Source organism: Monodelphis domestica, chromosome 6, assembly GCF_027887165.1.
Source record: "Monodelphis domestica isolate mMonDom1 chromosome 6, mMonDom1.pri, whole genome shotgun sequence".
Lineage (NCBI taxonomy): Eukaryota > Metazoa > Chordata > Mammalia > Didelphimorphia > Didelphidae > Monodelphis > Monodelphis domestica.
Window position 1 is genome coordinate 53,567,183 of NC_077232.1, and position 14,337 is coordinate 53,581,519.

At 34.2% G+C, this 14,337-nt stretch overlaps 1 protein-coding gene and 1 long non-coding RNA gene across 3 annotated transcripts in view; one reads left to right on the forward strand and one right to left on the reverse strand.

Annotated features, from left to right (window-relative positions):
* GAS2 (growth arrest specific 2) overlaps window positions 1-14,337 on the reverse strand; it is a 218,991-nt gene that overhangs the window by 202,802 nt on the left and 1,852 nt on the right. For both annotated transcript variants that reach the window (XM_056802009.1, XM_056802008.1), the window contains exon 2: window positions 8,229-8,343. The gene's annotated coding sequence lies outside the window, so the exon portion shown is untranslated. The remainder of the gene's footprint in view (window positions 1-8,228; window positions 8,344-14,337) is intronic.
* Window positions 1-14,337, forward strand: part of LOC103095454 (uncharacterized) — a 103,904-nt gene that overhangs the window by 6,991 nt on the left and 82,576 nt on the right. The window lies entirely within an intron of this gene.

Genomic DNA, 14,337 nt, shown 5'->3' on the forward strand with positions numbered 1-14,337 from the left:
CCCTATTTAATAAATACTTGTTGAATTGAATATATAATATAAATCCTTTGGGAATGCTATCATACTGCAAATTCCTTGATCAAATTATAAGATAACCTAATTAGAAGGGAACTGTCATAAAGACAGAAGATGTTTTATTTGAATTAGCAATGGGAGAATCTGCCTCAGCCATATTTTGCAATATATAATATGTAGCTTTGTTTCTGTTCTGCAGTTGACATTTTGAAAGGGACAAATACAGACTACAAATAAAACAAAAAAGCATTTGGGCAAATGTCCTGGGGTTTTCCACTCCCGTATCCTGTTAGTCCCGAAAGGATTTTCCTTTTAGCTATTTTTACATTGTGGATTTCCTCTCCCTCTGTTTCAAAAATGTCTTTTGATTTTCTTACATTTTCCTGATGCTAATGATAGAACCCTTCTTCAAATTTTACTTAATAAGATGATAAAAAGGCAACTATACTTTATTTAAAGTCAGAAGACCAGGGTTCAAATTCTGATTCTGATTCTTAGTATCTGTGCGACTTTGGGTAAGTCATATCCTTTTTGTTTCCATTACTTCATTTAAAAATAAACAGAATTGAACTAGACAATCTTTAAGACCTCTTCTAGCTCTAACTCCCAAGATTGCAGACTTAAATTTGAAAATAATGGAACTGCTTAAATTCAAGTTCTTGATTTAGTGGGCTTAAAGCTATAGGCAGTGGTGTAATATGAGGACACTTGGAAACTATAATAGGTAATAAGAGGTGATGAGCTTAGAGCACATTGAGAGAAAAATAGGCCTCATGGTAAACTTCAATCTGGGTCCATTTTATTAAGAAATTATAAAAGACCTAATTGAATCATAAAATTATCAGGCTTGAAGGATCCTTAGAGATCAAGTAAAACTTATGTCATTCATTACAAAGAATTGCAGAAGAACTCTATTCTGATTCATTGTTAGAGAAGGGATTAAATTGCTTTTCTTCATTTATAAGAGTGAAAAATTAAAAATAAACTGAAACATCTGTCTAAGATCTTAGAACATATTAGTCTGATATTAAAATGTCTGATTTTGGAATCTTTTATTTCACAAAACAAGATATTGTTGTTTTCAAGTCCCCTCTCCTAAAGTTTAATAACATAAATATCCAAAAAAAATTCTGGCTCTGAAATCTTTGTCAGTGCTTTGCAGCAATCTGATCTGATGTTTAGCTAAAGAGAATTCTCCACCTTTTCTATATGGAAGCAACTGATAAAAATATTCCCAGTTAAGATTTTCGAAAAGTAAATATCTCTTCTGTAACTGAAATCGTTGCTATCACTTGCTTTGTTTTCGTAGATTATTCCATTTGAAATACTAGGAATCGTGGGGAAAATACCCTCTCACCTTTAATGAGATTAACATACAAAGCATGTCTATAATCTCAGATTCCTGTGCCAAGTTATGAGAAAAATGTCAAACTTCTTGTTCCTGTCATCACTTTAAAAAAATCATATGTGCTGCCCAGTGCAAGGATGTTAACAAAGAAAGTTAAATTCTTTTAAAAGTAGAAAATAGTGGTTTGAGAGGCCAAAAAATGTGCATGAATACCCAGATTACATATGTGCATATACATACATATATACATGCATATGTGAATACATACATGCATCCTGTGATTTCCATTTCCTTGACTTTATTGTTTTTTATGTAAATTCTCCTAGGACATTTCAGGTTATATGTCTGGAAACCTCAGCCATCCAGAAAAAGAAGGTCAAGAGAATAATGAAAAATGTGCTGAAAGAATTCACATAAAAGCTTTGGAGACTTGAAAATGGAAACAACAGACACTTAGAAAGTTATTGTACCCAAATGTCTACCTTCCTAGAATTGACATACAGAAAAATACTAATAGCTATGGGGTAATAACCAATAAAGACATCCAGGTGTTATCATAGCATAAAAAGCTCAAATATAAAATTGAAACAATTAAAATTCAATGATGGCTGTAACCCTTAATGGGTAAGGGAATAAGCATTTATTAAAGGGCTAATTATATGCCTGTCACAATTCTAAGCATTTAAAAATGTTTTTATTTAATTCTTACAATAACCCTGTGAATTTGGTGCTATTAGGATACACTTTTTTATAGTTGAGGAAAGTGAGGTAGATAGATTAAATGATTTAGTAAAAGTTTCACAACTAGTAAGTATCTGAGGTCAGATTTGAACCCTTCTTCCTGACTCTTAAGTCCAGATATCTATCCATTCCATCACCTTTCTTCATCCAAGTTTATATACTTTCCATTTCATGGCTCTATTACTTAACCTATATTAGTCATCTGTCAATAAGTTCCCATCACAATGAATCGATACCTTCCCATTGAAGGTATGAATACACTAAAGATCCTTTAATTTTGTGAATACTAAAGTAACACTTTGGCTAGTCATCTGTTATCCCCTGTGTTCCCTGTTAGGCCATTTCATTTTCTAGCTATCTGTCTATCTATCTATCCATCTGTATATATGTCTGTTTAACTATCCATCAATCTATACATCTATCTATCTATCTATCTATCTATCTATCTATCTATCTATCTATCTGTCTGTCTGTCTGTCTGTCTGTCTGTCTGTCTGTCTGTCTGTCTCTCCATACCTATCTCTATATATACATATATATAAATGTATGTATATTTTAGAACATTATTCCTTGGTTACAAGAATCATATTCTTTCCCTCTCTCCCTTCCCTCGACCCCTTCCAGTAGCCAACACGCAATTGCACTGGGTTTTACATGTGTCCTTAATCAGAATCTATTTCCATGTTGTTGATGTTTGCACTAGGGTGTTCATTTAGAGTCTACATCCCCAATCATATCCCCCTCAACCCATGTAATCAAGCAGTTGTTTTTCTTCAATGTTTCTACTCCCATAGTTTTTCCTCTGAATGTGGATTGTGTTCTTTCTCATAGATCCCTCTGAGTTTTTCAGGATCACTGCATTGTCACTAATAGACAAGTCCATTACATTTGATTGTACCACAGTGTATCAGTCTTTGTGTACAATGTTCTCCTGGTTCTACTCCTTTCGCTCTGCATCACTTCCTGGAGGTTGTTCCAGTCTCTATGGAATTCCTCCACTTTATTATTCCTTTGAGCACAATAGTATTCCATCACCAACATATACCACAATTTGTTCAGCCATTCCCCAATTGAAGGGCATCCCCTCATTTTCCAATTTTTTGCCACAATGAAGAGCATATCTATGAATATTCTTATACAAATCTTTTTTCTTTATTATCTCTTTGAGATATAAACCCAGTAGTGCTATGACTGGATCAAAGGGCAGACAGTCTTTTAGTACCCTTTGGGATAGATCCAAATTGCCCTCCAGAATGGTTAGATCAATTCACAGCTCCATCAGCAATGCATTAACGTTCCAACTTTGTCATATCCCCTCCAGCATTCATTACTTTCCTTTGATGTCATGTTAGCCAATATGCTAGGTGTGAAGTGATACCTCAGAGTTGTTTTTATTTTCATCTCTGATTATAAGAGATTTAGACCACTTTTTCATGTGCTTATTAGTAGTTTTGATTTCTTTATCTGAAAATTACCTATTCATATCTGGTGCCCATTTATCAATTAGAGAATAGCTTGATTTTTTGTACAATTGATTTAGTTCTTTTTAAATTTTAGTAATTAGCTTTTGTCAGAGGTTTTTGTTAAGAAGATTTTCCCCCCAATTTGTTGCTTCCCTTCTAATTTTGGTTGCATTAGTTTTGTTTGTACAAAAACTTTTTAAAATGTAATCAATTTATTTTACATTTTGTGATTTTTTCTAACTCTTGCTTCATCTTAAAATCTTTCCTTTCCCAAAGATCTGACATGTATACTATTCTGTGTTCACCTAATTTACTTATAGTTTCCTTCTTTATATTCATGTCATTCACCCATTCTGAATTTATCTTGGTGTAGGATGTGAGATGTTGATCCAAACCCAATCTCTCCCATACTGTCTTCCAATTTTCCCAGAAGTTTTTGTCAAACAGTGGATTTTGATCCCAAAAGCTGAGATCTGTGACCTTATCATAGCCTGTCTTGCAGAGGTCACTTACCCCAAGTTTATTCCACTGATCCTCCTTTCTGTCCCTTAGCCAGTACCATATTGTTTTGATGACCACTGCTTTATAGTATAGTTTGATATCTAGGACTGCAAGGTCACCTTTGCAATTTTTTCATGATTTCCCTAGATATCCTTGATCTTTTGTTCTTCCAAATAAACTTTGTTATGTTTTCTTTCTAATTCAGTAAAGAAGTTTTTGGTAGTTCAATGGGAATGGCACTAAATAAGTAAATTAATTTGGGTAGGATTGTCATTTTTATTATGTTAGCTCATCCCACCCATGAGCAATCAATGTTTTTCCAATTGTTTAGATCTAGTTTTAGCTGTGTGGAAAGCATTTTGTAGTTGTGTTCATATAGTTCCTGTGTTTGTCTCGGCAGATAGATTCCTAAGTATTTTATATTGTCTAGGGTGATTTTGAATGGCATTTAGCGCTCTAATTCTTGCTGCTGAAATGAGTTAGAGATATATAGAAATGCTGATGACTTATGTGGGTTTATTTTATATCCTTCAACTTTGCAAAAGTTGTTGATTATTTCCCCTAGCTTTTTAGTTGATTGTCTAGGATTCTTTAAGTAGACTATCATATCATCTGCAAAGTGATAATTTGGTCTCCTCATTGCCTATTTTAATACCTTCAATTTCTTTTTTCTCCTTTAATTGCTACTGCTAGTATTTCTAGTACAATGTTAAATAATAGAGGTGATATTGGGCATCCTTGTTTCACTCCTGATCTTATTGGGATGGCTTCTAGTTTATCCCCATTGCAGATGGTGTTTGCTGATGGTTTTAGATATACACGGTTTATTATTTTTAGGAAAGACCCTTCTATTCCTATGCTTTCTAGTGTTTCCAATAGGAATGAGTGTTGTATTTTATCAAAGGTTTTTTCTGCATCTATTGAAATAGCATGTGATTTTTGTTGATTTGCTCGTTAATATGGTCAATTATGTGGATGGTTTTCCTAACATTGAACCATCCTTGCATTTCTGGTATAAATCCCACATGGTCATAATGAATAACCCTTGTGATCACTTGCTGGACTCTTTTTGCTAGTATCCTATTTAAGATTTTTGCATCTATATTCATTAGGGAGATTGGCCTATAGTTTTCTTTCTCTGTTTTTGACCTGCCTGGCTTTGGAATCAGAACCATATTTCTGTCATAAAAGGAATTTGATAGAACTCCTTTGTTTATTCTGTCAAATAGTTTATATAATATTAGGATTAGTTGTACTTTGAATGTTTGATAGAAATCATTTGTGAATCCATCTGGTCCTGGGGATTTTTTCTTAGGGAGTTCTTTGATGGCTTGTTCAATTTCTTTTTCTGATATGGGGTTGTTTAGGTATTCTATTTCTTCTGTTAATCTATGAAATTTATATTTTTGTAAATATTCATCAATATCACCTAGATTGCTATATTTACTGACATATAATTTGGCATAATAGTTTTTTTTTCTTCTTCATTATAGGTGAGGGCTCCCTTTTGATCTCTGATACTATTGATTTGGTTTTCTTCTTTACTTTTTTAAATTAGATTGACCAGTACTTTGTCTATTTTATTTGTTTTTTCAAAGTACCAGCTTCTAGTCTTATTTATTAAATCAATATTTTTTACTTTCAATTTTATTAATTTCTTCTTTGATTTTTAGGATCTCTAATTTAATTTTCATCTGAGGATTTTTAATTTGTTCAATTTCTAATTTTAAAAAATTTTAAGCCCAATTCATTGACCTCTGCCCTCCCTAGTTTGTTAATATATGAACTCAGGGATATAAATTTTCCCCCGAGTACTGCTTTGGCTGCATCCCATAGATTTTGAAAGTATGTCTCATCATTGTCATTTTATTCAATGAAATTATTGTTTATATGATTTGTTCTCTTAACTGATTTTGGAGAATTGTATTGTTTAATTACTAATTAATTTTTGATTTGCTTCTCCATGTACCCTTAATAATTATTATTTTTATTGCATTGTGATCTGAGAAATTTGCATTTATTATTTCTGCTCTTTTCTACTTGTTTTCCGTGTTTTTATGCCATAGTACATGGTCAGTCTTTGTGAATGTGCCATGTGCTGCTGAAAAGAAGGTGTATTCCTTTTTGTCCCTATTTATTCTTCTACATGTATGTACCAACTCTAACTTTTTCTAAGATTTCATTCACTTCTCTTACTTCTTTCTTGTATATTTTTGGTTTGACTTATCTAGTTCTGATACAGGAAGGTTCAGGTCTCCCACTAGTATTGTTTTTCTATCTATTGCATCCTTGAGCTCTACTAGTTTCTCCTTTAGAAATATGGATGCTATGCTATTTGGTGCATACGTGTTAAGTACTGATATTTCCTCATTGTCTATACTGCCTTTTATCAGGATATAATTACCTTCCCTATCTCTTTTAGCCAGATCTATTTTTACTTTGGCTTTTTCAGATATGATGATTGCGACTCCTGCCTTCTTTTTATCAGTTGATGCACAATAGATTTTGTACCATCTGCTTACTTTTACCCTGTGTATCTCTACCTTCCTCATGTGTGTTTCCTGTAGACAGCATATGGTAGGATTTGGGTTTCTAATACACTCTGCCATTTGCTTGTGTTTTATTGGTGAGTTCATTCCATTCACATTCAGAGTTATGATTTCCAGCTGTGTATTTTCCAGCATTTTAATTTCCACTCCTAGTCCTGCCTTTTCTTCTTTCACTATTTTCTTCTACATCAGTGTTTTGCTTTTAATCAGACCCCCTAATTCCTACCCTTATTTTACTTCCCTTTCTACTCCCTCTCCCTTCTTTTCCCCTCTTATTTGCTATATAGTCTTTTTAAACTACCCCCCACTGTCTCCCTCCCTTGTATTGCTTCCCTCCCCACCAGTCCATTTGTTACCCTTCTAGTTCTCTATAGTGCACAAATTAATTCTCTACCCCAATGGATATGATTGTTCTTCCCTCTTTGAGTCAATTTCAATGCATGTAAGAATTGATTATTTCCTATCTCCAACCTTTTTACCCTATCATTATATTGTTCTTCTTCCCCCTCCCGCCATGTGCTTCTTTGTGACATATAAATTTATCCCATTTGTTTTTTTCCCCATTTCTCTTAGTATTAACCTCTTTTTTAACTCTAATTATATATATTATATTTATATACATATATGTATATTTATGCATACATATATATATATACATATATATATTCATGTCTTGGCATTTCATCCTATTGTGAAGATTGGATTTAGTTATCTCCTGATTGTAACAATGAAGGTACTTAGCTCTTCCTTTATAGTGAAACTAGAATTGTAAGCTATAATCTATTTTTAGATTTTTAACTACAAAATGGTGTTAAGTAACTACAAAAGGTGAATTAATCACAAAAAGTTGTTAAGTAACCCAAAAAGATGTAATCTAACCAGAGAAAGTGAGAACTAAAGAGTGGGCAATCCTGGAGAAAATCTAACCAAAGAAGGTAAGAACTAAAGAATGGGCAGTCCTGGAGAAAAGTGTCTGTTTTTCATTGGTAGATGTGAAAATTTAGGGGAGGTGACACAAGAGAAAGAGATCTTTAAAAAGAGGCATTTTGGAGATTTGAGGTTCATTCATTGGGACATTTGGGCACAGACTCTGCAGAGGGACTAGAAGACCAACACCCAGAATTCTTTTAGATTGTTACCTTTGGTAAGTGAAAAGCTGACTTAATGACCCCACCTTGCTGGAGGAGTGAAACCTTCAGGTAAGGCCAAACTTCTTGAGACTCTCTTCCCCTGGCTGGGGCTTAGAAATTCTAACTGGTATCAGAAGAAGCCAGAGTTTTTTTTTTCTCTCTCTCATTCCTTAATATCTTCCTTCTATTGTAAATATTGTAAATAAACTACCATAAATTCCATTTACTTTAGTAATTCATTTTGGGATTTAGAAATTAAATCCCTTGTGACTACCTAATTAATATATTTCAGAGTCCAACCACAATTTAATTTTAACACTATACAGTTTGTCACTGTTCCCTCTAAGTATAATTCTTCTAGCTACCCAGGTGATAATAACAATTTTTAAGAGTTACCAATATCCTCTTTCCTTTTACGGATACAAATTATTTTAACTTATTGGGTCCCTTAAAAAAGGGTTTTTCTCCCTTTGTTAATTACCTTTTGATGATTCTCTTGAGTTCTGTGTTTGGTCATCAAATTTTCTTTTCAGGTCTGATCTTTTCTTTACGAATACTTGTAAGTCTTCTATTTAATTAAGTGACCATACTTTCCCCTGTAAGAATATAGTCAGTTTTGCTGGGTAGTTAATTCTTGGTTGTAGGTATATATATAATTTTTATATATTATATATATAAATTTCCTCAATGATTTTTTAAAAATTCTACTTCTCTATGCAAATAATCATTAACATGCTCTAATCTATTTATACTCACTATAAATCTTTTCATTGCCATTTGGCTTATCTTCTATTATATTCCTTTTAATATAAAGTATGTCTCCATTATCTCATAATTCTCACTTAGGGAATGAAGAACTTCTAGTTTAGGTGAGGTTTAGTCTTTATATGTGTATGTAGGCATATATTTGTGTATGTATACACATGTGTGTATATGTATGTATGCATGCATATATATGTGTGTGTATGTGCATATATATATATATATATATATATATATATATATATATATATAGAGAGAGAGAGAGAGAGAGAGAGAGAGAGAGAGAGAGAGAGCATACCAGGCACTATCAGGCACTCTTTAGGCATTGAGTATACAAATACAAAATTTATCCTCCTTTGTCTACAAGGAACTTATAATTAGGAGTAATAACATATATACAAAACAAATTCAAAGTAATCAATATAGGGAAGGCACTAGCAAATGAGGGGGTCAGGAAAGATGACATATTGTTAGGATAATTTTAGTGTTGTGACTTGAAAAAGTCTAAATTAATTTTGTTGCCAGGGAAAATTCCCAAATAATAAAAATACCCAAGTGTTAGATTTAAAATGGTTGATGTCCTTAAACTGTAGTAGTTAAAAGAGTGATGTTGTAAACTGTAGTGAGTTAAAATGGTGGAAGATATAAATTGTGATAGATATAAGAGAGGGTGAGTAAATTTGACCACAGAAATATGTTTCACTACAGTGTCTTGGTTTTTAAATCAAATATAAGGTGGTCGCCAGGGAAATATTCCCAATTATTCAATTACCCAAGTCAACTGGGTTTATAGAGAGTTTAATTAATACAAATGTGGAATTAAAGAGAGAAAGAGAGAAAAAGGAAATAAGTATGAAGGGCCTTAAGCCAACATGACCTAGACCCGAGTCTTAAGAGAGAGAGATCAGTTAGTCAGTCTTTTAACACTCACCACAAGGTCTGTCTAAGCAAGGATTCTAGTGACACCAGGCCAGCTCCATCTCAGCTGACTTCACCAGAGAGAGTTCCAAAGGGCCTCTCTCCAGAGCCTCCAGAGGGACAGAGTCCCCTCAGAGGAGCTCCAGCGAGATCTCCTTAGAGATTGTCCTCCAAAAGCTTCCCTTCTCCAGAGCCTCTCTCAAGAGATTCTTCCCAAGCGATCCTCATCAGAGATCCTCCAAAAGGATCTCTTTTTCTCAAGAGATTCTGCTTCTTATATAGGAGGTTTTTCTCCTATGTCACCTCCCCTAAGTCCTTACATCTACCAATCACTGTAGATGTTTTCCAAAGGACTGCCCATCTGAATTCTTGCTAAGTCGACAAATCTCCTCAGTAAGTCTGAACCAGAAAAAATGCTGTTGTGTCAACTAATCTCCTCAGTAAGTCTGAACCAGTGAAAACACAGCTGAGTCAACTAATCTCATTAAGAGAAAACTTGCCCGACCCTTTTAGGTACCTAGCATCTCATTGTATCAATTCTAAAAAACAGGCATGGCTCAAAGAACTCCTTGCCTTATGATAAGCATGGGTCCAAGTACTTTCATTGTTTAGCAAGGAGTTTTCTCCCCTAAAGCAGTCTTAAGTACGGGTGGAGTAGAGGTCCTTCCCATAGCAAGGAGTTTTCTCATCAAAATGGGGAATGTTCCCAGTCCAATGGGGAAATTTTTTAACATTCACAAGTCTGAGAAATTTCAAGGTTTACACAAGGTAGCTGAAAATTATGTTGATTTTAATAGAGAGAGAAGGAATTAAGGGGGAGGGAGGAAGAGAGAGAGAGAGAGAGAGAGAGAGAGAGAGAGAGAGAGAGAGAGAGAGAGAGAGAGAGAGAGAGAGAGAGAGAGAGAGTTAAACTGCTCTGGCTCAGGCACAGCCAGGCAGTAGTTAAAGGCCTTGGCCAAAGTGGCCTCCATGAGCCCAAGGGAAAGGGAGTCACTCTTATTGCTCTGAGGGAGATCCTCTGGGCTGAATTTTAGTCTTGAACTAAACTCTGAACTGAATTCCAAATTTTTGAACTGAACTTTCTAGTCTCCTTTTAAAGAAATTTTCTCTTATGTCACCTCCCCTAAATTTTCACATCTACCAATCTCAGTAGATGCTTTTTCCCAGGACTTCCCATTCTTTAGTTCTCACTTTCTTTGATTAGATTTTCTCCAGGACTATCCACTCTTTAGTTCTCACCTTCTCTGGTTAGATTATATCTTCTGAGGTACTTCACACTTCTTTGTTGAGCTTACCTTTTGTGAATTACTTGACCATTTTGTGATTAATTTAACCATTATAGGTACTTACCACCTTTTTGTATTAGATCTAAAAATAGACAGCTTAAAGTTCTAGCTTCACTCTAAGATATGAGTTAAGTACTTTCATTGTTCAATCAGGAATTTACAACTTTATCTTCCCCTAAAGTATGTATAATTAGGGTGGAGTAATTTTAAAATTCACAATATGGATATTAGCATTTGAGCTAAGCTTTGAAGGAAACTCCTGAATTGATGAGGTAGGAATGAAGGAATTAGAGTTTGTGAAGATTGTATTTAGTTCTCCCTTGATTGTAACAATGATGGCATTTAGCTCTTCCTTTATTGTGAAGATCAAATTGTAATCCCCTGATTATAACAATGAAGGTACTTAGCTCTTCCTTTATTTGGAAGATTGAATTGTAATCTACAATCTATTTTTAGATTTTAATCCCCAAAAAAGGTGGTAACTCAGTATTTTAAGTAGATCTACCCATCTTAACTACAAAAAGGTGTTAAGTAACAACAAAAGGTGAACTAATCAAAAAAGGTGTTAAGTAACCCAAAAGGTATAATCTAACCTAAGAAGGTGTGAACAAAAGAGTAGGCAGTCCTGGAGAAAAGCATCTGCTGTGATTGGTAGATGTGAAATTTAGGGGGGGTAACACAAGAGATAAAGGTTTTTAAAAAGAGGATCAGAGGCTAGAAGAAGAAGATATATTTGATTTGAGGAGATCTCTGACTCGCAGTTGGACTGGAGGATCAGTCTCTTGAGCTTGGAAGAGATCTCTGATTCAGAGTTGGACTGGAGGATCAGTCTCTTGAGCTTTAAAGAGATCTCTGACTTAGAATTGGACTGGAGGACAGATACTTGAGGAGAGACTGGAAGAGGAACTAGACCCTGGAGGAACTTGTGCAGCAGACCTCAGACAGCTTTTCCTTTTAAATGGTCACTGTTGGTGAGTGAAAGGCTGACTTAGTGACCCCACCTTTCTGGTATCAGTGGAAGCCAAAGGGTTCTCGTTCTCTCTCTGTCTCTGTCTCTGTCTCTGTCTCTGTCTCTGTGTCTCTGTCTCTCTCTCTCTCTCTCTGTGTCTCTCTGTCTCTCTGTCTCTCTCTCCCCTTTTTTCTCTTCCTTAATATCTTCCCTCTATTGTAAACAAACTACCATAAATTCCATTTATCCATTTACTATAGTAATTCATTATTGGGATTTAGAAATTAAATCCCTAGTGACCACCTATATAAATATTACAAGTCCAAAAGCAATTAAATTTATCAAGTTAGAGTTAGTTATTACACAAGGAATAGAAAGAATATTGGTTCAACTAGAATGTAGCAACTAAAGGAGAGTAAAATGAAATCAGGCTGGAAAAGAAGAGCAGGGCTAGGTTGTGAGGTATTTTAAATGACAAAGGAGTTTGCTTTTGATCCTAGAGGTAAAAAGGAGCAAGTGGATTTACTAAAGAGGAACAAATACTTTAGAACCTGTTCTTTAGGAAAATCACTTTGACTGTCATGTGAAGGTGACATTGGAGAGGAGAGAGATTTAAGAGAGGAAGACTAATTATTATGTTATTGAAATAGTGCTAGTATAAGGTGATGTGGACCTGAGTAGGTGATGACTACCTTGGAAGAAAGAGAAAATATTGTGGAAGTAGGATTGTGAAGACTTGTCAACTAGTTGGATATGGCAGGGTGTATAAAAATAAATTATAATGGCAAGCTACATAAATAGATAGAAAAATTATTCCAATATGAGTTCAAAACTGTTCTGATACTTTTGATATTTGTAATCAAAAGTAACCTCAGTGTTGAAGTAAAGCTCAAATATGAATTTTCCTTCAGGGCCAGGCTCAAGGACACTAAAGAGACTCTTATAAAAATAAAATATTTATTGAAATATATAAGGATAACAAGGATTTCTAATTCTAAGGGATCCTAAATCCAACCAAATAAACTCCCTGGTTCCACAAGGAACTGGTTCTCTACTCCTCCCTGATCTGACTAATCCAAATTTATACTATCTAAATAAAAACTACTGTTATTATCCTTATAATTCTTAACTTCGCCTTCAAATTATAAAATACAAAAGGCTAGCTGGTTGAGTCTCAACAAAAATCAAGTTAGGACTCTGAGTCTGACTCAGAGTCTAAACCAAAGATCAAATTTTCTTTGGTGTTCTCAGAGTTAAAGAATCTATTAAAAAAACCACAATAGATATTCAATAGTGTTTCCCAAGTTGGGAAAGGAAAACACTAAGCTCCTTCAGATCTTTCCCTCAGACAGAGAGGCAAAGATGTTACCTTCTCCAGCCCTGAGAGAGCGTCTCTGAGAGTGTGTGTCTTTGCCAACTGCCGGAGACTAACTCCCAACTGCCAGAGAGAATAACTGAGAAAACTGAGAAAAACTGTTATAACTACCAACATCTGAAATCAACATGATCTATCAGCTCTGCTTCAAACTTCAGTTCTTTCTCAAGCCAGCACTCTACTTTTTATGCCTAAACTAATAAAACAATACTTGTTTTCTAATAGCATCCTTACAGGTGAAGCATTGATAAGAGCATAGAATGACAGGAGTTGTGAACCTTGGCTAATGGAAGGATGGGGGTACTCTTAGCAAGAAAAGGAAAATTCAGAATAGCAGTCGGTTTGCAAGACAAGATGACTCCTGTTTTAGACATGCTGAATTTGAGATGCTTACATGACACAGTTTGTTATTTCCTCCATTAAAAAAACTTCAGAATTTAATAAACCAGTTAAAATGAACACACACACATATATAACAATGGATGGTTATACTGTAAATCTCTTGGGTATATCTTGTCTTTATTTTTAAGTATGTAATATATTAACATATAATAATACATTAAGTATATGATAAATAGAACAGAATTTCAAAATTTTCCTGCTTGCAGAGATTCCTTTTGGATAGTTCTTCTACACATTTCAAAAACATGTTTCAATAACTTTATTTTCTTCCTTACTTTCTTTTTCTTTCTTTCTTTCCCTAATTCTTGTCAACCCTATCCATAGCCTCCTCCTCTTCCTTCCTTTTCCCAAATGAGAAAAAAATTACAGTAAATAGCAAATCAAGCAAAACAAATTCCCATATTGACTGCCTGTTTGTAATTTCCAAGAGGCAGTTGAAGAAGCAGAGTTGGAAACTTAAGAGACTATGGATAGGGTTGACAAAAATTAGGGAAAGAAAGAATGAAAAAGAAAGGAAGAAAATATGCTTAATATATTATTATATGTTAATATATTATATACTTAAAAATAAAGGCTGCATTTTGCTTCATTCACCAAGTCATTTTTTCCAATTAACTATCAATTAGTAAATAGATAGATAGATAGATAGATAGACTGATTGATAGATAGATATGTACATATATTTTGAAAGTGTGAGGCCCAGTACTGGAAATACAAATAGAAAACATTAAACAATTTCAGTCTTCAAGGAATGCTATTAGGGGGGGTCAGTTGAAATATATTTTCTCTATATCTCAAAATCAACTGTATTACTGTAAAGATACTGTATTTAAGAAAGAAAGGAATAAATCATGTATACAAAAGCCCATTTGTTTTCTTAGGGTTCTTTCACCAAAGA